At 31.0% G+C, this 27,633-nt stretch overlaps 1 long non-coding RNA gene across 1 annotated transcript in view; it reads left to right on the top strand.

Annotated features, from left to right (window-relative positions):
* The first annotated feature begins 643 nt into the window (after positions 1-643).
* Positions 644-27,633, top strand: part of LOC148283729 (uncharacterized) — a 333,010-nt gene continuing 306,020 nt past the window's right edge. The window contains exon 1 of the long non-coding RNA XR_015825519.1: positions 644-1,118. This is a non-coding gene — a long non-coding RNA (uncharacterized LOC148283729). The remainder of the gene's footprint in view (positions 1,119-27,633) is intronic.

Raw genomic sequence — 27,633 nt, forward strand, 5'->3', positions numbered from 1 at the left:
AAATTAATAAATGATGTTTTATGTTTTGTTGAATGTTAGAAAAAGGGGAAAAAAGTTTACTTCTTTCCTAACACAAGTAATCTGATATTGTATACGTTTACATGTGGCATATTACTATATTTACCGATCATTACGTTTTCAATATAATAGGCAATGAATTATTTAATAAGAGTCTCAAATTATATGATCAAAATCTAAATCCGTCATTGCGTTTTCCTCACCAGGTATTGTTCACCAAACCCTTGTCCATGAACAAGTTTGGCCATCACACTTTACGGGACTCCACTTATTAAATCAATACATTATTCAACCCATAATTTATTGCATTTATTAGTTTTTCTTTTCTTTTAACGCTCAGTTACTAATGTATAGATTCCTTAAAGTCACGAGAGAGTAAAATTTCATGAAGGTTGGGATTTTTCCTACGGATAATCATAACATGGTAGGGAAACCACAAAATAAATTCGTCATTAACGAATCAATCGATTATTCAATCGATATTTGGGAAATGTGAAAATGGCTGACAGTCCCGCCGAGTGTGTTTCCTCAACTTGGGGCCGCAGCCCTGTTGCGTAACTCCCCCCACCCCACCCGTCCCCCGCTTCGCCCATTCCGTACCGCGCTACAGTGCTCTACGCCGCACCGAACTGTGGACATCTCGCGGCGAAATCAACAACTAATCCCTTCAAACGGCGTACTTATTTCTCGGTACGTTTGGGGATTATTGCGGAAAAAATACGATAAAAAAACTTATTCTGTGATATACATTTCGCTACGAACGTGTTCATACGAGTAACAATAACGAAAAACTTATTTCAAAGTGACCAAACGTAAAATTTCTTTGTGTCGAAGAACTTTATTGTAACTTTTTTCGCGAAAATCGATAACGTGTTTCGATTAATTTCTTTACACAATTTAACTGTGGAAAAGTGTTAAAAATAAAGTAGTTTCGTTTCAAAATAATCGATGACAGTAACTTATGAACATAGGTTTTCTTTGTCTCGTACGAAGTGAAAAAAAACTTATTTGACGCAGAGACAAAGTTTTGTTTGGGTCGACTAGAAGTGACATTTTCTGCAGAGCGACGGTTAGTTTTCTTGGATTATTACCGGAAAAAGGTAAGAAATAATAATTATTACGATAACATAATACAACAATGCAAATAATACAATTATTACGATTTGGAATAAAACAACTCAAACTTCTCTGAGAGTTCTAATTATATAAATATTATAAAAATAATTACCAAATTGGAGACAAAAAAAAAGAAACAACTCACAACGTATTGCCACAACTCTACCAAATTTGTTACGTAAACGTATGACTTCTATTTATTGGTGTTTTATTCAAGTTTTATTTAGGTACCTACTATATTTTGATAAAACTTTTAATTTTTAGAAATAAATTATGATATTTTTTTCATGAAAAAATCTTTTGTCATATACATGGCTTTATCAAACATTACTAAATTTATTTTAATTTTATATTACTTAAACAACGATTATAATTTTTTCACTAACGCAAATGGACTAAGTCCGTTAATAAATAAATAAAAATAATAAACGTGTACACTTTTACATTTTACAATTATTATTTGTAGTAATATAAGATCAATAAAAATTGAATAGCCTTTATTTAAATTTAAAATAAAAGGTATTCCCACACACAGGCTATGCCTTTTTTGTGTTCATGTAATAGTTTTTTTTTGTGTTTGTAACTTATGTATACCTATTGTAAAATGCAAAAATATATAATAAATAAAAATAAATAAAAAACAGTGTTGTTTTCTGTTATAGAATTAAAATAAAGTAAGAAAAGGCGTAAATGTTATAAATAAATAAAATAAAAACACGCTTTTGTATATCTTTATGGAACCTAGTCATTCTGTTGTTAATTTTTTTTATCAATTAACACTTACCATCCTTAAGGGCATTTTCTTGTTGGTAATGTTAGCGTCAATTAACCAAGTGAATATAATATCATATTTAAAGCATTAACTTTGTAGTGAAACATTTGATTAAATGTTATTAAATACTTGTATGTAACCACTTACCGGTGTATAGTAGGTTTTACCTGTTAGTTTAATTGGTGTCCTAATGAAGAGATGGGTACGTCTAAAAACCAGTAGATATAAAAAAGTCGATAAGTCGTTATATACAAATATGTTTAGTAAGTTAACATTAGTTTTTATTATAAAAAATAATGTTGGCGTTTTTTATTTGTCCCGGAGGATAAATAAAAAAGTTCTGACAGTAAAAAGAATCCTGAAGAGCGTTTTCGAATTTGATGGCTGCTTTCAAAAAATCATAAAAAAGTCAATTCAGTGGATATAAGTCCGCCCCGCATTATAGTAGTAAATGCGTCCGCCCTTAGAAGCAATATTTGACGCTCACCCTGCCAAGAATCGAACCTAGGACCTCAAGCATGGGGCAGGATTCTGGTTTTATGTCACAAACATAACTGTACGTGTATACAAAAAGTTACAAGTACATTCCAATAGCTAAATAGGTAATACATACCAATAGCAATAAAAGTTGAAATTTATTGGAATATGGGATTCCACACATTTACATTGGATGGTTTAGTGGCCACTTTTCACACCGCGTAACATTTACCATTCTGCATATGTTTGAATATCCACATTTCCTCAAATCTTCCATCTATTGATTTTCGCGAAGCAAAAGAGCTGTCATTTTTACTGAATGGCTGAATTATTTCACCGACTAGGGAACGTCTGAAAATACATTAAATTTTTTATAATTCTGTTAAAAAAACAGCTTGTACAATACCATAAATTACTGTGTTAATATCTCTTCAGGGAGAAAATTTAGCCTTATCTACTAACATTTAGAGATACTCAAAATATTGTTGGTTAAAAGAATTTGTATGGTAAAAAGGACCTTTTGCCTTTCACGCAAGAGCCAGTATTTTTTTATAGACCTGTGCTTGGAGGGTGAGAACTATTCACGGGGACCCATCACAATACATCTTCACAGGTCGCAGTGACGTCAGGAGCTTGCATAGCACTGAACCTCACCTCTAAGAATGAAAATAATAATAATTTATATATATATAATAACTTTATAGCAGTTTTCACTCACTTCAAAGATTGCAGAATTTCTTGCCAATCAATGTTAAGCAAACATTAGTCCCGAACTTATTTTTTCCACTCCTTAATTATGCAGATAATGTTATCCAGATGCTAACTCTTAATGACTTGATAAGTTGGATTGATTGCAAAATGTTTGTACACGTTATATTTTAAATTTACGCAAATTCGACCACATAATCGAATATCGCACGCAACTACACTGGCTCAGTATCAGGCATAGAAAAATCATTCATATTCTATCACTTCTTCACAAGATTAAAATAATCCTACATCGACTGTTTATCTGAGCGAGCTCTTCCAACCTGTATCACAGCACGGGCTAACTCTTCGTTCTAGGAACGAGAAAACCCTTTCAATACCCATTCACCGCTGTAATTATTTTGCCTCCTCTTTCACAGTAGTAGCTGCTCAATTGTGGAATAATCTTCGTACTAATGTCAGTGACGCCGCTTCTTTATTTACATTCAAATCACGTATGAAAGGTCACTTCCTAAATATATAAGTTTTCCCTTTTCCTCCCCCTTTCCTTCCCATTCTACCCCCTCCTTTCTTCATAGTATATTGTAGATATTGAGTCAGTTTTTGTTTCTTAAAAAAAAATATTTTCATCAACATTTTGTTCTGTGATGAAATTATTAATAAACCAACAATATGTTTATATACCACGGATTTTCTCAAATTAAACAATTAAGGTAGGTAGGGAGAAATTACCTTTAGGCAATTTGCTTGGCCTTATGCATATGTATGTTAACTGTATATGTATATAAAGTGTTTAAATAAATAAAATAATTTTAAAAAGGGGTAGAAAAAGAAGATGGAAGATGAAAGCATTTACCAAGATTGCTGTCTACGGTAAAACTAATATACGAGAAGGAGAGGATGTATCCTTTTTGTTTTATTTTTTCTTAAACGAGAAACGTTACAAGTTGCAAGTGTTGTAACATCTTAGCTCTTATCTGGAACAAAAATAGGTTGATACACATCTGTGTTCCTTTCTAGGCTTGTACGAATTCGGTGTTTATTTGTATTACAACACATTCAATTAATCAAAATATGTTGAGTTTCTTCAAATGTTTGATGACAAAGACCGGGTTCTACACCCCTAGAGAGTTATTAAGCTATTACTAATTTATTTTTTCCCTACCATATGAATGACCCGAACCTGATACAAACATCAAATGTTAACAATGAAATTAAATATCCCAACTAGAAACCTCAGACAAAACATTCTCTTTCATACCGACAGCCGTAGAACTAACTATGGTTTTCATTCCCCTATGCCCAGAATTCTTAGGTCTGCCAACAAACATACCAGTCTTGATTTCTTTGATAACAAGTTGTCTTATTTCAAACGATCACTGAATCAAATTCAATTATAAAAACCTCTCTCCCACTTCCACTCCCACAAAGTCTACTATAAACCATGGAGTCTTTCTACTTTTTTTATAATAATTTTCTATGTATAAATGTGTCCATAAAAATGCCCATTGGGCGTATATATAAATAAATTTACGATCTTGGCGTTAGATTTATGAGCTCCCGACATTTCATAAACACATAGAGACAATCAGTGGTAATGTATTGAAGATGTTAGGATTCGTTCTGCGTACTGCCAGGGTTTGTGGAAATACCCGCGCACTGAGAACTCATTACAACGCCTCGGTGCGAAGTAGGCTCGAGAGTGGCTCGATGATTTGGGGGCCATATGAACTGAAGTACTCTCTTATGATGGGGAAAATCCAAAAGAAGTTTCTGAGATATCTCTACATGAGAGAGTACGGGTATTATCCTTGGCTCTAGCCGACCGAGTTTCTCCAGGGCATGCTTGGCTTCAACAGTTTAGAGACTAGAAGGAATGTGTATTTGACTACACATTTTTATCGATTGTTGCGCGGTATGGTCGATAATCCTGAGATTATGATAAAGATTGGTTTGTATGTTCCTGATAATTACCTAAGACAGCGTGTACGTATTGAATGTATGTTTGTAATATATCTGTTATTTTTAAATAAATGAATTGAATTCAGATAAACATGTTGAGGGGTAATAAGAAAGTTCAATGGATTTTTTTTAAAATCTGAATAGATTAACTTAAGCCAACTAAAAAAAAAATGCATCGTATTATCAGCGCTTTTGTATTTCTGAAATTACTCCGCGTGTTCTCATGTTTTTTTCTTTCATGTTCTCTTCCGCTTTTTCTCTGCCAGTTCTGGCGATTGGTCCGCTGATGGTAAGTCAACCGGAGCTCTTCCACAACTCTTTTATCATTGGTTGTTTCGTTTGAACTACTGACATCGTTCAAAGCAATTCGTTTTTATTAAAATATTTTTTTCGTACGTTTTCAAGAAACTTTGGCGTTTATACGTTAATTTTTACCGCGCATAAGAAAACATTCTTTCTATCCAATTTTCCGAAGGGCTAAAATTCCTCATTACTGCAACTGGGTAACGAAATCAGCATTTGTGAGTTACCCACTCAAAATACATTTTTCATCCTCCTCCACGAATGCTACAAAAGACAAGTCATGCATTAAAATCATTATAAGATTTTTTAATGAATCACGACCTATCTTTTTATAGAGAAAGATACGGATGTGTTTTTAGTGGGTACCTCAAAAATGTTGATTTTCAACTTACCGAGTTGTAATTATATGGAAATAAAAAAATCCAGGTATTCACCTTATCCTTAATAAAATAAAATTTTGTACTTTATTATTATAATTATGGATGGCACCATTTTCCTAATAATGCAAAACATGTATAATTCTATTTCCAAACCCGCTATCTTTTTATGGTCCCAGTAAGGAGATGGCGGATTTCGGAAATAGACAACTCATATCTGCAATTTTAGTGTGATTTGGTAGTTTTATTTTGAGTGACAGATTCTTCTTTTTTACATTTAGACTGTACCAAACATTAAAAAAAAAGTTTGGCCTAAATAGGCGACATTTCTCGGCGCCTGAGATTCTAATCAATCGAGCGATCTGATCAACCGAGGCCCGTAGGGGTGATGAAACGAGGCTCGGAAGGCGGGTTGCATGAGGCTCCAAGGGCCGAATTTTTTACCATGTAACAGCCGACTGTTTCCTGCTAGTTTATGAATAATTTTGTTAATTGGATGGAAGTATAGTAAATATGTGCATTAATAGTTTGTAAAAATTATATCATTATTACTCATGTTAGGCCACATAAAAAATGAATACATAAACTTTATGTAGACACAAAACGTTTAGTTAAGTATCAGTATTCAAAGTTGTTGTGGACAGTTGTTACAAAAAATATTTTCACATCCAACCAGCACTTTCCTAGAAATGATAATTCGATAAATCGTTATAATTCAAAATGTCTCTAGCTGTTTCCACAACTGTCGAGTTGTGTGTTTGCTAACACAACAATAGCCATCAAAATCAATTGCAGTATTTAATTTATAGTATCTTCGTTTAGCAGGCTGTATACAAATATAAAGTTTGTAAGCGAAAAGGAGTTTTCAAACTAGCCTTTCATTGAAATCTCAACTTCCATATAAGCAAGAAATATATTTATATAATAGGTAGGTACATACTTTTTATATTCTGCTGCGTATATGCAAATAAGTTCATATTTTTTATGTTTCATTCATTATTTCCTTTCTGCACCTAATGGTGCATAGGGCAATGTATTGGTAAATCAATCGCAGCATATCTCGATCATTTTTGTCACAATACACAAAGGTAATATGATTAGTCGTACGTTTCAGGTGGCCGTCCTGGAACTAAATAATGAGGAACTTCAGCTCCGGAGAATTGGATTTAAAAAATGTTTTCTTGGGCGCAGTAAAAATTAGAGCATTAAATTGTACCTCGAAGTTTCTTGAAAATGTACAAATAAAACAATAAAAAATATTTTAACAAAAACGAACTACTTTGGACGACGTCACTAGTTCATATGAATCAAGCAATAATAAGAAAGCTGTGAAAGATATCCAGTTTACTAACCGTTAGCGGACCAATCGGGAGAATTCACCGAGAATAAGCGGAAGAGAACATTGACGTCACATGCGGAGTAATTTCAGAAATTTAAAACTTTAAAAAATCATATCGCTGATAATACGATATATAAAAATGAAAAAAAAAATTTTTTGGCTTTGTTTAACAAATGAGAAGAAAAAAAGAGAACACTCAACTTCCTTAATTTCTAGTGTATTTTTTTTTTTTTTAAAGTGTCAGAAATCGAATGAACTTGAAACCTCTTGAATGGCCATTTTACCACGAGGTGGACATTTTATATTTACGTAAAGGATTTCAGGCTGAATATTTCGAGTAATGTTGTGTAAAAAAAAAATTACTGTCGATTTCCAGAGGTACCTTTTTCTACATCAGGACACTCATTGTATTAACATTTAAATACTTAAATACACCGTCACCTTTGTCATCACCTCATTATTATAAATAACTGTCATATAAGTCAATGAGGAATTCCAGCCCAACCCGGAATAAAATTTTAAAAATGTTTTTGTGTACACGTGAATATTTAAAAAATTTGAAGTAGGATGAAATATCTCAAAAACGCACGGAAAAATAAATAAAAAATGTTAAAAATAGTATTCATTTTAAAACCTTAAATAATGACTTCGCTCCTTATATCTACGTGTAGTATTTCCGGTTTCCGCTTTAAAGCCCCCGCAACGTTTTGACGATAGAAAAAAAGAGTATAATTTGTATAATTTGACATTTCAACCAGAGATTATGTCAACTTTCTAGGTTTTTCTAAATAGAAACGTTCGTAAAAACAACCATAACATATAAATGAGCAAATTGCGATCAACTAAATGAGGTAATCAAAGCAATATTCCATAGATTCTTGTCCGGTCAGTGAAAGTAAGAACGCCAACCGTTTCATGACGTCACTTCTGAAAAGTGACATACTGATTACAGTCATTTAGCGCGGTATTTGATAAATGTAACTTTAAAAAATCATATCTTTGTAAATAACGCACAAAAAAAATATATATTTATTTTTGCTTAGTTAAATAGTACGCTAATAGAAAATAATTAAATTAGAAAACAGTGGAATTCCTCATTATTCAAAGACTCTGTAAACGGCGAGACTTTGTTTTTTTTATATTTTCTTCCTAATTACATCAAGGAAATATACGAGTTAATTCAGGAAAAAACATGTAAAACAAAAAAAAAAACTAAATTACGTATCAAGGAGATTTAAATCAAAATTTTCTAAAATACATGTTATTTTTAAGATAAGTGGCGTAAACCTAGAAAAACTAAGAAACTGCTCATATGCAAAATATTGCGTGAAGAAGGAAAATTTTATTTCTTTATTTCATGTATAGGTAGGTACATACTTTCCCAAAAGAACACTCAAAAGTTTAACAATGATTACCATGTAATATATCAATAGTAAAATATCCATAAAATCTGTTTCAATTCAAATTTATAAAATAGATATAATTTTGAAAAAAACAAAGTAAAATAATTATTGCCATGCATTAAAAAGGGTGAATGCGGAAATATATGTTTATTAAATTTGTAAGGGTATTGTGTCAGTGTAATTATAGTGTATGTTAGTGAGAGGGTATGGGTGTGTGTGTGAGGGTGAGTATGTATGTGACAATGTGAGTATAAGTGAATTTTGAAACTTTTAAACCTTTCACTGTCTTATTTTTCTCATTCTAACTAAAAATATATTTCTCTACCTTAAAAAAGGCAGCCATTTTGATGTTAAAAATTCTCAATCAAAATTATACGCGAAAACAACAGTCTACTTTCGTTCTAAAAATGCTTTTTTAAGTTAAAAATTTATGCCATGATTAGTGATATGTACCAGATTATCGTTGGGTAGTGAAGGGTTAGTGATTACCTGTTTTTTTTAAAACCATATATGAGGACTTAACATTAAAAATCTTTTTTTGAATAGAAAAATATGATTTACCCAAATATTTGATTTTGAGGGCCATTTTCAACAAAATATAAATAACTCACTGTTGAAAAATAGGAATTAATTTGGGGTAGAGTGGAATTCGAACCACGGACCTTTGATCTGTGAATCCGAGACACTCGCCACAGGACCACAACCCGATTCAATAATTTTTATTGCAAATGCGCTGTGCCTATAAGGAATTGCTATAATTTATTCTTGTCACATGGTTAACACGTTTTGATTACGTATTAGAACCAAATCCATAGAAGAGTTGGCGAGGATAGACCAGACCCCGATATCAAAATGATCGTAAGAAATTTGTCGATGCTTGTCGATATAGTAAACTAGAACTATCAACGCAAAAAAATGTTATTTGCAGGATGTTTTGTCGGTAAAATTATAAGTACTTTAGACCTTGTAGAAGACAGTAAAAAACATGCAAATATTGACGTTTTAGGGAAGGAAATTCGAGTTTGCTTAACCGACAAATATTGATAAAACTTTTAACTTCCTACTGTAATCGTTGGCCTGATAGTAAACGGTGTAATAAAAGGAATGTAAAAAATAATTATTTGTATGAAAATCAAATAAAAACACTTTGAGTGACAAAGTAATGATTAACTTCCAAATAGGTTAAGTTTGTAAAATATTGTCTTTAAACCTTTGAATCGTTTTAAATTTACTTTAACCGTTCTTAAGAGGAAAACCGATCGTACTTTTCTTTATACAATTATATTTCAGAATTTTCTCCCTTAAAGGAACTTGAGCCTTGCGAGAAAATGGAAACAAAAATGTTTTCTTTGCGCGGTAAAAAATAGAGCATTAAATTGTAAAGCATAGTTTTTTGAAAATGTACGAAAAAATATAATAAAAATATTTTGATAAAAACGTGCTACTTTGAAAGAGGTCACTGGTTCATATGAACCAACCAACGGCATGAGAGCTTTGAAGGATATCCGGCTTGCTTACCGTAAACGAACCAATCGGAAGAACAAACAGGGAAGAACCTTTGACGTCACACTCGGTACTCGGAGTTATTTTAGAAATACAAAGCTTAAAAAAATATTCGCGCTGATAATACGATATTTAACAATACTTTTATTTTTTTTGCCCAATTTAAATAGTCTTTTTACATTTTTTTGTTTTTAAAAGACACTAAACTTTCTTACTATGGCAAAAGATATTTACCATCGGCGTTTCTTTAAAGTTTTGGTTTTTTGATTAATAGTTTCATATAGGAGCTAGAGCCAACCAAAAACCATAAAAGTTTTATCTGCCGTCTTTAGACGTACGGAATGGCTTGAAAACGGGACAGCGAATCGTCCATTTTGTCGATTTCAGCTGACCATAATAAGGCCGTCATGCAGTTGTTTTTTTCGCTCTATATCGGAGAGGCATCAGCGAGACAGTGACAAAAAGACATTGTTTAAATACCAAATTGTCAAAATTCATACCTACCGCATAGCCTCTTAAGTATTTTCTTCTTTCTTGTAAAAACTCGATTTACTTTTCTATGACTTTACCTGAAAGTAGCGATTGAGTTAAAAACTCTTATACAGGGTTCTGGCTCTGTTTCACACACAAAAGTGAGTTCTTCAACCGCCCGGACACAGATTTAACAGTTACCACGCACGCAAAGATTGAAATTAATATTAGAATAATATTAGAAAAATCACATAAGCAAAATTACAAACAAATATTCTACTTAAACACTAAGGATAAATCAAGCAAGCGAAGGAGTGCGGTATAGCGGAATACTTAAAAGGATCTATCGGTTCCTATATAAACAATGCCTGTTCCAAGGAACCGATATGTTGCGGCAAAAAAAAACGTAGGGTCGTATTTGCAAAAGTGTACACGGATATAATTAGTATGAATGTAATATATAAGTATGTATATAATGAAATAAGTATGTATATAATATAATAGATATTATGGGTTAAGTTATAACTATTAACACATTTTGTAACTCTTTGTTCTCCATGTTTATCAACCATCTGCCAATCGTTTTCCCAAAACATTCTCTTCATTCGTTTTTCCAGATATAAGGCACTGAGTTATATAGCTTTGGTCCCGTAAAAATAAAAGATCTTTGAAACATGATTAGATATTTTTCTCACCCTGTATTTTTTATATAATTTTGGACAAGGTCATGTCAGTATTCAACTGTACGTCACTAAAACGTAATATGCATGTGTAGTATGTTATGTACAACCAGTTTAAATTTTCGGAACCTATTTTTGGCCTGCAGATAGAACAATAATAGTTACAAGTGAGTTGAAACTATCGGTCCCGACTGTTAAATATTAACGACATTGCGCTCCTAATTTGAGAATGGATATGTGGAACGAAAATTTGCATTGACATTGTAATTATTTATACTGAATTCGAACTAAAAGTGGATACAGTAAAGTTTCTTATGATTCTGAGAATAGATTCATTCTAAATTCAAACAAAAAAACGGCTATTATGAAGTTTCTTATCAAAGTAAGAATGCATTTATTCTTAATTCAAACTAAAAGTGACAACTGTTAAGTTTCATAGTAAGTATTGTAAAAATCTCAGATTAATAATGCGTTACCTAGAGAGAAGCCCTATCACTATGTTTCATAGAACGCAAGCGATAGTGGTTTGTTGGTTGGACACAACCAATTGGTGGCCATTTTGTTTGATTTGACAACACAAACATAACGGTTCGATCAGATGCTTTTGTAGCTGTGCTTGGCTTTGTTTTGTAAATAACTTAAATATTTACGTTAAAATAAATAAAAATCGACTATGGTGAATTGCAGTATGTTTGGTTGCAGCAGTAGGAGCGTCAAAAGTGTTGAAGGAGTCAGTTTTCACAGGTAATTGATTCCGAATATTTTCCCATGATTTACATTGATTTTTGACATTTATTGTCCCGACACGTGTATTATGTTGCTTAAAAACTTTCCTTGTATCTACATATTTACTTCAGATACTATTTTTTCTTAATTAAGGGGATAAGATACATTTGTGAATTAAAGTATGTTTACTGTTGATAATGACGGTTAATTATGGGCAATATCTCAGGCCGCATTAGGCATCCATATAAAGTTTGAGTTTTTATCTAGTAGAGGTCGATTAAAATTTTACTCGAAAAAAGCAACGTTATCCTTGAAATTGCATCTAAAATGGCGTGTCCAAATTTTAAGCCCCTACGACTCGCCATTTCGGAGATGTGACGAACAAACAAACAATTTCAACACAGGACTTTGGTTCAATGGAGTTGGAGTTTATGTCTCAATAAATATAACATAAATATATATAGGAATAGATAAATAAAAAAATAAACACAAACATGTATTTTCAGTTTAATAAAATAAATATAGGCGAATTATAGAAAAATAAATTGGAATAACCCTTCAATGATAAATACACAGGTACATATTTAAAAGTAATAACAATTCAAATTAATATCCATTTGGCAATTCTCTATCTGAGTACGGCCTATTGTTTTGCTGCGAATTGTAGCTCACTTAATACCCAATAGTCAGAATGGTTTTCCTACGTTTGGGCTCCTCTCTAGGTTACGCATTATTACTCTGAGTAAAGTACATTATTTATTCTAAATTCAGACAAAAAGTGGCTGCAATGAAGTTTTTTTCCCCTGTTAGGCACCAACACATGATAATATAAGATGAAAACAAGTTAAATCCATTTACAAATTATTTTAACCTTATAAACAACAAAAACAGAAAGGACATTGAATAACAAAATGCACACAAACAGAAAAATAAAGCGAATATACAAGAACAACATAAAATTAATGATTTAAGTAATAATAAACTTTGTAATATCATTTGATATACTATTTATAAATTTATGATTAAGGAAATTGGAAGTTTAAGTATCTTAACACTTATTCACAAGTAAAACTAAAAGTTTATTTCCAAATTTCAATGTTGGTAAAACAAGTAGAAAAAAATAAGTTGCTCATTATCATTGTAAGAACACATAAATTTATTTATAATTCAAAGTAAAAGAGACACTTAATACATACTTAATTCAGAGTAAATATGACTTTTCGTAACAAATGTGTAATTTTTTTGCACCACAACAGGTCAGGAGGCCTAATTTCAGTGGTGAATTTCAGAACAGAACACCCAGGCTTAAGGAAAATCTCATTTTATTTTTTGTTGTTTTTCACAGAGAATTGAGTCAAGCGTCTTAACCACTACACCACGGAGGCCGCCAAAGAGAACATAAATAATATCTCTTATGATGTTTGGATAGATTTCTTAAATTGAAGGAGGAGTTATTTAAAGTTTAAAAAGCGATTGTGCCTGCAAAATTAGTCGTACCGTTAAAATACGAGTATGCCATTAGAAAATCGGTTGAAAAATATAAAAAAATGTTTATTTGTTTTTAACAAATCACAGCTGAATTGTGATTTTTTGTTTTTAAAACTGAGTCAGGAAAAAATATTTTAATAAAACTTATTAATATATTTATAATACTAGGTGACGTAGCTGTGCGTATGCTGTAAAAGCAGGAAAAATAAAACATCACAAAGTTATAAAAACAAATATTAAAAATGAAGAGATTTATGTTTAGTTGCACATAAAAACACGCGCTTTACTGCGAAAACAATTCAAAGCTTATGAAACTGTTTTATTATGCGCCAGTTTACTTTTAATTCTATCTACTAACGGTTTCACGAAATAATTAAAAACCATTATTATACACACACGATATACGAGTATACAAAAAGACAAATAAAAGCACTCCCCCCATAAACAGAACTGTAAATGTGTTCCTGCAGCAAAGACAAGCTGTGTTGTTACTCCTTGGCTAAAGATCATGGCTCTTGCCATGTCTGCCTAGATCTCGCCATGCCCAATGTACTTTCAAATAGTTTCTAAGATCAGTCTTAGAATCTTAGAAATTATTTAAAAGTTCATTGTACACAGTAAAATTGTTTACGTTAACTTTAAACAACATTATTTTATATTATTAAATATCATTAATGCCAATCTCGGTCTCGGGAAGGTCTCGGTTTCACTCATACTAAAATATTTTTTTGGACAAAATCAAGTAAATAAAATCATAAGCTGAGATTTTAAGTGATATTTACTCGACTCCTTTCATTGCTCCTTTCCTTGTTAATTTGGAAAATTGTACAGAGGGCTATGTCGGATATTGTCATTTTTCTTCATGAAATACACGTAAATTATAAAAATAACAAAAAATACTGTTTATTCACTTATACAATCGAGCTACAAATATCCATACCAGATGAATTAACTATAATATAATATAATAAAATTATTTCTTATTAATTTTCATTTACGCGTGTTTAAGTACAACATAGATGGGCGTTGCGGTTATTTAAAAGTTATAGCAGCAACAGTTACCGTTTTATAAGTTGAATTGTATCGTTAAATGGTTTTTAAATAACAGTTTGGAGCAGCGTGAACGAAAAGGAATTTAGTTCAAACTATTGCTGAAACACTTTTAAAAAAAATTGCAGACTGTTAATTTTGACGAAAAACTAGTCAGGATATATAAAACTGTTTCTAAAATAACAGTTTTCAAAAAGTGCGATACCTGGGAGTGTGGTCACGCTTTTTGCCTACGCTGCCATTGTTTTTTTTTTCTAACAGTTTTATGAAGCAGTTTAACTGATTTACAGAAACAGTGAGTGTTTTTAAGAATCGTTTTACGTTGTAACTGTTTTATAATATTTTATATAAACTTTTTGTTCAATCACAACTAAAGAACAACAGTATTTAAAGCCAGATAGAATTGGCTATGCATTATAGTCATTTTACTGGAAAAAAATACTAAAAAAAAAAAAAAGCAACATAAACCCACATTTTCGTATGCATTATTACCATATCATCATAATTTTTCTAACTGCGTCCAGTGGTGCATAGGGCACTGAATCAGTACACTAAATGCAGTGTGTCTTGATTATTTGTAATATGAAGGTAAGGGTCTACGCAAATTAAATATTTTCTTTCAAGTGCATATTATATATTTATATCTATAATCTTTTCTCGGAATTACTACTCGCTCGTTCACCCCTAAACTGTACGTGTAAACAGTGGGGTTGGCTGAACGAAGGACGAAGTTCATAATTAAATTATTTAATCACTCTGCAGAACGTGTAGACGGACACGAATGGTGCCGTTGTCAGTAAAATATTGATTTCGAATCTTATAATATGTATGTAAGTAGTACTATATTATGAGTATATTATCAGCTGAAAAGTAACTTACAGTGGTAGCGACTTGAAAAACTCCGTTATGAAAAAAAAGACAAACACTTCTCTGTAATGAGGAAAGTCAGTTCTACGGGAAATTAGATACAAAACAAGTTTTCTTACGCGCGGTAAAAGTTAGAGTATTTAACTGTCAAGCAAAGTTTCTCGAAAATTTATGAAAAAATAATAAAAATGAACCGTTCTAAACTACGTCACAAGTTCTCCGAATCAATTAATGAAATAGTGCTGTAATCTCAGAGTAATAATGCGTAACCTAGAGAGAAGCCCTATCACTATGTTTCATAGAACGCAAGCGATGCTGGTTTGTTGGCTAGCAACCAATTGGTGGCCATTTTGTTTTATTTGACAACATAAGCATAATGGTTCGATCGGATGCTTTTGTAGCTGTGCTTGGCTTCATTTGTAAATAACTTGGATATTTACGTTATAATAAATAAAAATCCACTATGGTGAATTGCAGTATGTTTGGTTGCAGCAGTAGGAGCGTCAAAAGTGTTGAAGGAGTCAGTTTTCACAGGTAATTAATCCCGAATATTTTCCCATGATTTACATTGATTTTTGGCATTTATTGTCCCGACACGTGTACTATGTTGCTTAAAAACTTTCCTTATACACATATTTACTTCATATACAGTTTTTCAGATACTGTTTTGCTGCGAACTGTAGCTAACTTAATACCCAATAGTCATAGAATGGTTTTCCTACTTTTGGGCTCCTCTATAGGTTACGCATTATTACTTTAAGGTTGTAATAGATTTTCAATCAACAGAACTCTCTGACTAGAACTTGTGACGTCACAGTTGGAGTAATTTAAAAATTACCAAAAAACAAATTGTCATTGTTTGATAGTCCATTATAAAAAATTATTCCTTAAGAACTTTCTCATTATTTTAAATAACTCTAGTTAGTGTTTCTACTTTAACTTAAGTAATGTGCGTAGTATATTTTTAATATGAAAAACGTTCTGTTTCAGTTTGTTGTATAACATTTTAAAGATATTTGTTCATTAATTTGTATAAACCACTTTTATTAGTCATATGTACGCCGGCGTCGACCGGTTAGGATTTTAATTTAGAAACCAGCAAAAAATTATACAAATTAATAAAAGTTGTTTTCGCTAAAATAAATATGCAATTAAAATTAATATTATTAATATTCAAATTGTGGAAAAACACTTTCATGAATATTAGCAAATACATGTGGTTATATAAAAATACAAGAGGGAAAACCTTCTTGTGATGAGAATATTATAGGCATTTACATAATATTATAAGCATTTATGACCTGTCATTGGCTGATTCTGGTGGCCGATTTGGCAGGATGCAAAGTGGCCACTTAAACCAGCCAATTAGTGGTCACTAGCCATGTAAATACCAAGTCTTCCGTATTTCCTCCTCTAAAATATTCTTAATCTTTGTTGTACGTAAAATCACCCTTTAAATTAATATTTATTATCGTTGCCAGAGATCGAACCCGGCAGTTCAAGCATGGTAGGCGACAGCTCCCACCAATACACTACGAGGTGAACTTATCCGCGACCGATTGAATTTTTATGATTTTTACGTGAAAGAAACACGCTTTTATTAATTAAAAAATGCTTGTCTAGGATTTTGGTTCTATTTCACACACAGAACTGTATTTTTCATTCCACCGGACACGAGAAGATGTATTATTTTCAGGTGAAGTTGTTTGTTGGCAGGTACAAATGATTGATCAATTTAATGCGTAGCCAACAATTTACGAACACACATATGAACAAACAAATCACACAGGCACAGGAGGGTAAGGTAAATATGTTGGGGTTTTATTTATTTATTCACCACGTTAAGTGTGTCGTTTATAATTTGATACAAAGAATGTCAATTTACTCATTTTTACAAACAGGAGTAAATCAAACAAACCTGAAATGAAATCCAAAAAAATATTTTCTCAAGCAGGAATAATGTCGAGATCCAAGCATTACGTAAGGATGAGACAAGTATTATCGACAAAGCTTCTGCGTTGATTTGGACATATAATATAGCCAATGGATAGCGAAAGACGGCTAAATGATTTACGATGTCAATGTTGATGAATGCAGAAAACGAGTAAGACCACGAAAGACATGGCATGAGAAGTCAAAATCTGCTATTTATTAAATCTTCCAAGAGCAACTTTTGTTTTTATGACGCAATGTCCAGAATGTGTAGATTAGTCAATTTGTCACACAACTTGAAATTCTTTGGGATAGATCTTCTGGATTTTTGTAAATATCATATCCATCAACACAGTGTGGGATGAAAGTGGATTGCCATGGGTTAGCTCGAGATCATATGTTGATAGTGTTTTTAAAAATATTGTATACTATTATTTTATTGCCCTTGTTTGTCTTTGCTACATAGTTTAGTGTTCTATTTATTCAGTTTCTTCTACATGTGTTTCATAATATAACTGTTGTTCATTATATAATTGGCTTGGGTCATATATTTAATAAATGCGCAAATCTAACTTATATTTTAAGACGGACGTATCAAAAGACATAATAATCTGTGTGTGCGCATCATAAAATGTATTAATGTAGAGATGCCGAGGTCTGTATGCGAAGACAGACTAAAGTGGCGTTCTATCCTCTCCGCCTATCCCCAAGGGGAAATGGCTTGATTGTTTGTTGTTTTTTTTTGTTACACTGAGATGAACATCGTACATTGTTTTGTTTGCTTTTTTTAACCGTTCTTTCCCATCAAATGGAAGAATTGTTGCTAACCCTTGGTGTTGAAATTGTCAAACGTAGTACCTTCCTCCTCACAATCCTTCCACTGCAACTTGATAAAACCTTTAAATAAGCGGCGCTGTACGCATGATTATGAGGTTTAGCTTTTGGTGACTTATATGAAGGACATCGGAGTTAATTAATTAAAAAATAATTATGATAATAATCTAATCAGATTTTATTAAATTAATTGTAATTTTATTGTGTTTTATTGTGTAATAATGGATATAGACTATTGTGACACATGTACATAGAGTTTTGGCTATCATTTATTTTTACAATATGGTCATAAGGATGAATGAAAATATCTGACAAAGGCCCTCCATATAATTTTACAAACTCACAGTCAAAGAGGTGAAAGTGCATAGGTTGCAGAGTTAAGTTTAATTAAAACCGCGATACATGAAATTGAAAATTTGTAAAATAATAAATTGAATTGAATTGAAAAAAGCGCAACTCATTGATTAAAAAAAACATTGTTTTTTGTATGACTGAAACCGACATGAAAACCCACGAATACGGTTTCGGGTATGTGGAGGAATGTATCTTCATTGTTTTCATGACGTGATAGTAATATCTTTTTTATTACAGTATTTAACCCACTTGTATACGGTTTGTATGAAATATATCATTTTCATTGGCAAATTACCAAATAATTAATAAATGTAACGCATTTATAAGACGATAATTAATAATACGAGAAAATGGTTAAGTTGCGATTACATTTATGATGTTCATGTACGAGGAATACATAATACTGACAATATTTTGAGTATGTCTATATATATGTGTGACAGAAATAATATTTATGGCGAACTCCAAAAAACACGATGCGGACTTTAAAATAAACGATAAGTATCACGGTGCGGACTTTAAAACATACGATAAAACCATGATGCGGAGTTAAGAATAATCGATTTATTTATTTATTCATTCAAAATAACACTCGTTTAAATATGAACTCATTAGGACTTTTTAGGCTGTACCCGTGTCAAGCTATAATAATTAACCATAAAAAATACATAGTAAAATGAATTAGATTCAAATATAATGTCATGTGATGCAATACAATAACAATCCAGAAAAAATATATAAGTAATAAATAATAAAATTCCAAAAATAACACTTTGAAAAAGATAATCAGGCATAAATATTAAAATGTAAATTATAAATTAAAAAAACTTAGATTCATACATAATCAAATATAAAATATTACAGTATTATTGAAATCAACAAAATAAAAGTATAAAAATAAAATATATAAGTCTTGAAAAAACATAAAATAATAGTATCATTAAAATCAATAGAAAAAGAATATAAAAAAATAACAATAATCATAGTTTATTAACAAAAATAACAATTACTTTATCTACTATATACACACTTAGGTAATAGATTTCTCGGGATCATGTCTAGTCTGCCTAGGACAACCTGTTTTAAGGCAGACATTTTTATGCAAAAAATATTTAAAAACATAACTACCTACTTGTTTATTTACTATGCAGTTATACAATATTAATTTATTATTTAGGCATGTATTTTGAGTAAATTTTCCGATTTTTCTCGACCTAAACCCAGTAACCAATTTTTTACAAATTTATTAAATTTAATGATAATTAAGATATGGTTTCTATAAACTTACTCTACACTGTAGTAAAAAATAGAAGTAATAAATAATATGTTAAATAAGATTGAGTACTAAATTTAATAATACATAATGAAAAAAACATAAAAATATCAATATATATAAAAAGTAAATAAAAGTAAAAGTATGGAAGGAGAGCAAATTTGTCCATTTTTGCTAATTGCTAATCTCGAACTTTAAAATAATTGACAACCTCATCCCTAACGATAAAACCATTATTCGGACTTTAATAAAAACGATAAGAACACACGTTGCGGCGTTTAAAATATAGCATTAAAACCGATTTGATGCGACTAGCTTTTCGTTTGGATAACTTTAAAAAATATATTAAAAAAACATTATTTGGACGTAAAACTATTTTAAATATCAATTAACATTGTTTCGTGCTTGACAAAATATTTAAATTTACCAAATACATCTACAAGATACGTAATACGTAAATGTTAAAAGTATACTCTTACATTTTCCAAAAAATACAGCACAACTTTAAATCTCGAATTATTTTAACCTTAAGTTTGTTTACAAAGAACATAATTTAATATGACATTACGTAGAAAATGGCTTCCTTTCTTTTGGCATGCTTCATGGTGATTTGAGCCAAATCTTATCACATCTTGGCTGATTGGTAATTCGGTTGCGTCTTACTTCGGATCTTTGTTTATTTTTAATTTTGTTGCTTGTGCATTCAATGTACAAACATTTAGTACAATGTACACACACCAGTGAAAATAGCAAATCAGAAAATAGAGCTTTCTCGAATGCAAGAAATAACATTATCGCTATTTTACCGTCTTGTCAGGTTGGTTTCAGAAGAAAGATGAAACGTAGTCTCTTTATGGAACACATATCTCTCAAACTTTTTGGTTTTCTCAATAAAATGATGACGGACTTAGACAATATTAATACCATCAAAACTCTTTACTGTTCACTAGTTCGACCCCATCTAGAATACGCTTCTCCAATTTGGTCTCCATTATGCAAGGTGTTCTTTAAACCCTGTCACATCCGAAACCACGATGATCAGTATGGACAAGAAGACATATTAGCATACTAAGAAAGTATTTAGAACGAACAAATGTTTTTAAAAGAAGATATAAAAAAAAACAAATGGTTGCGCACTTCTGCACGGGAGAAACGAGGAGGGCGCCGCCGAGCGATTGACATTATATCAGACTCCCCCCTCCCCCTTCCTCGTTTCTCCCCTGCAGAAGTAAGCAACCATTAGTTTTTTTTAAATATTTTATTTTTGTAAATTTTATTCGTTCTAAAAATTTATTTTAATGTGCCAATATGTCTTCTTGCTCATACTGATCATCGTGGTTTTGGATATGACAGGGTTTTAAAAAACCCTGTATAGGATTCATATTGACCATATCGAATATGTCCAACACCGTTTCTAAGAAAAGTGGCATGGTTAATAAAAACACCCTTGGCATATTTTTATTCTCGTATCGGCCTCAATCCCAAGGGTTGGAAAAGAAGACCTTAATTTTTCCCATTAAAGACAGCTTGGAGCAGTGCATTTTTTACGATTGACTCTCAGAGAACATTTGATATTTTATGATGGGGGGGTCATGAATTATTTAAGGGCGTAAGGTTTATGAGACAATATTGTTTCACACTCGTGTTTTTTTTTTCATTGTGCTTAACTATTATATATTATATACGCATAAAAAAAATGACTTACTAATTATGAAATAAGTCGGCCTCGTGGTGTAATGGACAGCGCGTTTGCCTACCATGCGAGAGGTCTCGCGTTAGGATTCCCGACATGGTTGATATGAAATATTGATTTAAAAGAGTGTTTTCATACCAGAATATTTCATAGTGCCTGGACTGATACCTGAAGCGTAAGACTAATCCTCTTGTCTTCATGTAACTTTTTTTTTATCAGATACGCTGCAATTGGTGTACCAATTCAGTCTCCTATGCGTCATTAGGTGCGGAAATCGAATGATTATGATGAATTATGGTATTATTAATTTTTATTGTCTAAGCCGATTATCCCATCGGCGTTCTGTCGTTCGTCCAGTTCGTAAATAGGCAGTCGTAAAAAACTTAATTGAAATTAATTACAATGTTTCATTAAAATAAATTATTTCTAAATAATATAACAAATATTTGCTTTGTATAAAATCAATAAGTACATTTAATATGCCTACCGGTTTCAAAACATATCCGTTCCTTCGTCAAGGCTTTAAAAAATTGCATTCGATAATTTACTTTAAAAAAAAACATGAATCTTAAATGCACCATCTGCTAACATATTGAACCAGTCGGCAGTTTGAATATATTTAATGATTTTACACTGTTACATATGTTTTATTATTCAACATGAAAATCACAAAGTTACAATCTACTTCATATAATAAATTTCAAATTATTTCTTGCCAATTTATTTATTTAATCGTATAATAACGTAGGTATACATTACTATGTATGTGATTCATTTTTCTACTCATATTTTTTTGCACTGCAACAGGCCAGGAGGCCCAATCAGTGGTAAATTACTGCACAAAACACCCAGGCTTAAGAAAATTCACATCAAATTTTTGAGGTCTCGCCGGGTATCAAATGTCTTATTTATTGCAACAAAGAGGCCGCGTTTGTTATTTTAAATGCCATTCAAAAACGTTATTCTGAAAAATTTCATAAACTAACAAAATAACCCGTGTTTATTTATTAGACATTTTACCAGTTAAAAAAATGTAACTTTTCTAATAAATGGACATTTTTTTGCCGTAGTTCATGACTGTAATTGATTAAGTTCTCTTCTGACCTAAATTGTAGCGCATAAAACTATGGATGAATAAATATTTCAGGTTATGATTTTAAAAAAAAAACAGTAAAAGTTTATGCAAGTTATGTTTTTTTAACTAACATTTTTTTACATTAGAATAACAGGGTCCCGAATATGCAAAAAAAAGCTGTGTATAGGGACGTAACCCACTTTGTTTATAGAACAATTAAATTTGAGTGCACAGAATATTCTAGATTTCAATTAGATATGTTTTGGAAAATACGTCGATCCTGATCAATACCCGTCCAGTAGATATGCTTTGGATTACAGTCACGTTCTTTATATTATATAGTTTATTGTCTTTAAACTTATAGGAGGAATTATTGCGATATTAAACGATTAAACAAGCACACAATGATACTTTCAAATCACATCACCAAGGTTGAAACAATTATTACATTTTGATTTTATTATTCCAGGTGTAAAAATAAAGTAATTGGATCTTTAAATTCAATTACTATAACTATGGAGTTTTATTAAGGCACATCATAAAAAAATATCAGTATTACTTAAAAATATGCTTTGATTTTTTTTTATAAGAGATGAAACATATAGAAAACACAATGTACAGAGAGAATTACAAAATTTTGAAATACGTTTATACAAAGTTTGAAACAGCATAGATATATTTTATTTATCTCTGTTTACCTTAATATTATGAATATGATAAATCGTACAAAAATACCATCATAAACTTTACATTTTCTAAAGCATTGTAGTGGAGCAGATATTAATTCTAATAAATACGAGTATATATTACTTTCTAATGCCGAATACCTACGTATTCCTCTTTATTTAAAAAAAATATTTTAATATAACCACCGATAACATTCTTCTATGCTTCTAAAACCAGAAATAATCTGACTAAGTAAGTTGTATTACTCGCCAGGACAACGGATCCTGACGGCTTTGTTTGCACATCCTTGAATTGTGAAAAATGTGTCGCAATAAATTCAAGGAAAGCGCTAAAAGCGTTAGTTCTCATTTCACTTCAATGGAATCCTGAGGGAGTCCTTGTTAAGAATGAAGGATGATTTTCAAAATGGTGTAAAATGAATTCGATTTGTTACGACCGTCGGCGTTGGTCTTCTGGCACTAAGGTCGGAGTTATAAATGGTAGGTACAGACATCAGCCAATCTGGTAGAAAATACCTTTTATTCGAGCAATAGTGATTCAAAAATGCGTCAAATCAAATTCACTCCTTGCTTTTAATTTTCGTGTTATACCCCGTAAAATAAAGACATCATTACGTGCTAGTTGCACCAAAAATGTTAGTTTAAAATTGTTTAAATCAAGTAATTGTTGAGTTCTTGTTAAAACGGGAAAATGAGGTCAGTTTATCTGACTCTTTGTTTGAGTAATTTACCTTTATTAATATTTTTTTAACTCTCCGATGATCGCAATATGTCTATTAAATACATAGCATAATCGCTGTCGCTCATTCATCATAAAAGGTTTTTGATGGTTTTTAAAAATTAAATAACATTTTTCATGGACTGCATATTTGTATTTTCAAGATATGTTTTTTTAAATTAAAAAGTTGGTTCCGTGAGATACATTGCGACCCTTCAGGTAATAATAAGTATGTCATCATAATATTATAAATTATTATTCAATATATATTATAATTTACTTCTCATAATTATATTTTTTAATAGATTATTTTTAGGACTGCCAACAAAAATTACAAGATAAAATGATAAAATGGAAGGTTTCCGCGAAGGTGTTTATTGCGGCAGTATACCTTCCAATCCCAATAAATATAGCATTAAAATATGCGCCTTAGTGAATGCCAAACTATTTAACATTTCTTATTTGGAGATTTATCCGAAAGCTAAACCAGACAGTCCTTATTATTTGAGTAATAAGCTTATTGGTGTAGTAAGGAGACTATACCCGATAAAAATACATGGAAAAATATCACAGCAGAAAATTGATATTCAGATGTTAATCTGATAGAAAAACTACAAATACATAAACTTTCTTGTGTAAAGACACTAAAAATAATAAACCTCAAATTCCTTCTAAATTTATTCAAACCAAGTGGCTTGCAGAGAATTCAAATTTATTCGGTTACAGAAAAGAGAGTACCGTAGTGTCATATGTACCAAAAAAGCGTTGTTTCATTAATTAGACGTACCTGTAGAAATTATAACGGACTCAGTATTGATGTAGACATTTTTAACTGCACGTTGCATTTGTACAGAAAATTTCTTCATGGGGTCGATTATTTAGGATAGTTGCTGAATGTACATCTTGAGTGGTTTATGCCATGTATATGTGCCGCATGTAATGTATATGTTTGTGTATGTTTTATATGTGCGTTCATGTGTGTGCGTGGATGGCTCGGAGTGTGCATTCGGTATTTTTATTTATTACCTCCATGGAAAACGCAAATGTCAACAATTATCCTTTTTTCACTTAAAATTCTTATTTATTTTTTATTTTTTGTCACATTTAATGTTTATATCTTTTTAATTTATGAAAACTGAATTGGTCTTTTTATGTTAAAAAATTGTTGTTTTTAGTACTTATTTTGTAGGACTGTATGTTTTCTAAATAAAATAAAATAAAATAAAATAAAAAACATAAGCTTAAAAATATGAAATAAAAACTAGTGTTTATAATAAATGGTAAATTTTTCTTTATTTGTATACATTTATTTTTATTTTCTTTTCTTAAATGACATATTAAACAGTAAGAAACTTTAATTTGATGTCTTTTCGTGTAATATATTTTTTGTAAGTAAGATGAGAACCGGAATAAAGAATGGATCTCTCAGATACAGTCGGCGTTTCTATATTGAAGAGCAGTAAATGGCCAGTAAAGTCTATTTTATTTCGTTGAGTAGAATCAGTTGGCATATTCACACTAAAAAAAAGACGTTTTCTTAATTACTAAATAAAAAAGGCGTTTTTAGCTAGAAACGTCTTTTCATTGCAGTATAACATATTTTCTTGTATTTTTTTTTACTGAAAAGAAGATGAAAATGTATATTTTTAATTATATGACGTAAAATTTATTAAAATAAATATATATATTCCGTTAGGGCAAACCGTAATGCATGCTGTCGCATAATAATAAACTTAATTTTTGTAGCATTTTTCACACAGCGAATTTTTCAATCTCCGAGTTACAAAATATTTATTTTCTCCATTGTTTGTTTTATGTAGAAACGTCCTTCTTTCTTATGACGGCAGAATAGCTATCTAACTAATGCAATCAAAATCGTATTTTGCTCCCGCTACTGCCACATACGAACAAACACAGTGGCCTTTGTATTAACCACTCTGCGCAGTCGCACTATACTCGAATTATTTAACATTTTCTACTGAATTTTACATCTTATTTCCCCTTCTCCTATATTCCCACATTCTTTTATTTTAAGATACTTTTTGTACAAATCGTAAAAAGCGGCGGAAATTTGCTTCATGGAAATGTCTTGGTGGAATTTATTGCCTTTATTTCATATTATAAACATGGGTGCCATAACAGATGTTTTTATTTTTCCTGAATGTAGGATTTACGGCATTAATTTCTGGGCATAGCCTGCGAAAGAAATAAAAACAGCATCACTGAGTTTTTTGTTAAAAAGGTTTTCATTGTGCTATCTTTATGTTATATATATTTTTAATGCTTCCGTTTACACTTTTATACGCAGATTTATTAAAAAATGAATACATTACTGCAATAAGAATTTTGAAATTCAGACTTAAATCATATAAAGCGCAGTCGGTTAGACGGCTAACTGTGAAACTAGCGTCGCGGATTCGATTCTCGCTAGTTGCAATCAATAAATCAAAAATATTTTTTTCTCAATTAGTCTGGTTGTTGTGGTGTATTTTTCATAACTTCTACCTACCCTCTTCTTCATCTGCTACCAAGACTCTTAAATGGACGCAAAGAGGTTAATTCATTTAAAAAAAACATATACAAAGCAGTTCACAATTAATTCCTGGTGCCGACCCTTGTGTGTGGTAGCAAAGCATAGAATTGGAAAGTAGGATGAATGCTGTCGAAATGTGATATCTCAGACGAATGTGTTGTAAGACTATGGATGATAGATAAATGCACAAATTAGATATTTTTCAGCATTATCTAATTGAACCCGAGACCTCATCCATGGTAGCCAAACCATTAGACTACGAGGCGGACATAATTAGCTTTCGTTTTAAAAAATAAATATAATGCATTTTTAATTCTACAGATGTTTTACCGGAAGATGCTATTGTCTTAGTTTACAAATACTCTAAAAAGATATTAGCTCTTCCAAAGCGAAATAATTGTCAATTTTAATAAGTATGTAGATTTACTATGGGGAAATCATTCCAGGGCCGCGATTGCAATCGCTATCTTTGTCGGAACATATCGATACGGTATAAAGTAAAATCGATATTCATGTACGAAAATGTGTATATTTGTATAAAAATTTTATGTTTCTTTGTCGGTTACTTGTAATAAAATATGATTTTTATAAAAAAAATGTATGCCTATTATAGTTTTTATACAGAAAAAGATAAAATTGAAGATAATTATTTTTGATGTTTGAAGCACTTATTTTGTGGAACATTATTATTTAATAAATTAAATGAAAATAAAATGTATAAAGTCCATGACTATTGATAATGGTTATGATCTAAATGTTGTAGATAATATTTTAAACAAAAAACAAAAACAAATTATTCAAAATCAATTCCAGTTTTCAGACAACGGGGATTTAAATATTAATAGACGGTGAAGAAGATTTTTATACATTAACAATTATTCAAATAAAATTTTCAAAGATTTACCGGATGACATAAAAACCAACCAATAATATAGGAAGTATACTTAAAACACTACACAAAGAACTGACAAATTAGATCGATCAGGCATTTACAAGTTGATGTGCCATGACTGCAAGTCATTTTATATAGGAAAAACATCACGTACTTTTAAAACTAGAGTTAAAGAACATATGATATGTCTTAAGAACAAAAATTTTGAGTTTGCTGACCATATCCTAACAAATAGTCACTCATTCAACTTTGAAGATGGCATCGAAATTTTACATACAAACAAAAAAGGAAATGCACTTGATTATTTTGAAATATTGGAGATTAGAAAGGCTGTAAATAAAAATTAAAATATTATTAATAATCAAATAAATCTTAGTAATAGT

This window comes from Micrasema longulum, unplaced genomic scaffold, assembly GCF_059751315.1.
Source record: "Micrasema longulum isolate JH-2025_06_02 unplaced genomic scaffold, ASM5975131v1 h1tg000207l, whole genome shotgun sequence".
NCBI lineage: Eukaryota > Metazoa > Arthropoda > Insecta > Trichoptera > Brachycentridae > Micrasema > Micrasema longulum.